Genomic DNA, 1,405 nt, shown 5'->3' with positions numbered 1-1,405 from the left:
CAAAATTCTGACACCCCCGCGTCTGTCAATAAATATTATTATTATCGGTGTAACAGAGATACAAATTCATTGGGCCAACAAACCAAACCAAACGAAATACAATTACTCTTTAATTTCTATGAACAACGTCCGAACAGTTGTTGATGGAGTCCGGGTTCACTGCGTATATATTATGTATATAATGATATATTCTCTTGCATACACGGTCTTAAATATATTTCAGTTTTCTTTTATCGATAAATTGTTCAACCTATTCTCAAATATACGTTTATAGGTGTGTGTACGGGGAGGGAGGATGTGCTCCACCATTGTAATTGGATTCCTGAATCATCACCCAAAACCTGAAATAATGTCTTGGCAACAGTACATGGAGGCAACATGTAGATGACATGTGTTTAGTGCTGTGAGTTTGTTTTACCAGTTTACGTAGAAGAAGGAAACTTTAAGAGGTGCCTACTAATGTAACATAAAACCGTAGCAAGAATAATAATAGATGAATGATAAATACACGAGCAATTTCAGAAATAATTTTTAAATATAAGTGTTAACTCAGTTTTTCAAAACATTTGGTGGCAAACCAAAGAATAAAGCAGGTGAGAAGATGCCGGAGAAACAATAGCAGCGACTGGAGCGGAAGGAAATGGTCTTCTAATGACGAATGTGGATTGATCGATCTCACAGATGTTGTTAATAATATAATGTGCAGCTCGAGTTTCCTAGACTCGCTTATTGATAGAGAAAGTGGTTAGTAGATTGCACGAAGGGATTGATTTTAATACAAGAGCCATTGAGGACTTGAAGTCAGAGCTGGGTAAACGCGATCAAGAAAATGAGAACTTCAAGAGCAGGTCAGCAAGATCATTGACGCGGCAAATAATGAATACGTAGAACAAATGAACTAATACCTAAGAAGAAATAATGTGGAAATACATGGTGCGCCAGAAATTTGAGGTGCAGCTGTAGAATGTGAAGTCAAGAGAACTCATCTGGATATTGTGCACAGGATCCCATCAGTCAACAAGAATCATCCTCGTCCAATCATCGTCAAGTTAGTCAACAGGTGGAAAAATCACGAACAAACGATGGCCAGGAAGAAAATTAGACAACTGCAGTCCTCGGCAGTTGGAATAAATGCTGCTAGCCACGGTGCCTGCATAAATGATCACCTCACTCCTAGGGCTAAAGAGCTACTAAAGAGAGCTAAAGACTTGAGTATAAAGGGGTATAAGAGCAATGTAATTTAATTGTCACTCTCGCTAAGTACTACAAGCTCGATATGTTTACGTCTAGCAGAACGAGCCAGCATCAACGCAAAAAAAAAAAAAAAAAAAACGGCTGTGAATGATGTAGGCGCAGGAGCGAGGTAGACTACCCGCCCAACTCATCAACTCGACTCACTGTAAAA

Source organism: Anabrus simplex, chromosome 5, assembly GCF_040414725.1.
Source record: "Anabrus simplex isolate iqAnaSimp1 chromosome 5, ASM4041472v1, whole genome shotgun sequence".
NCBI lineage: Eukaryota > Metazoa > Arthropoda > Insecta > Orthoptera > Tettigoniidae > Anabrus > Anabrus simplex.
The sequence above is the reverse complement of the archived record's forward strand: the minus strand, read 5'-3'. Positions refer to the sequence as shown.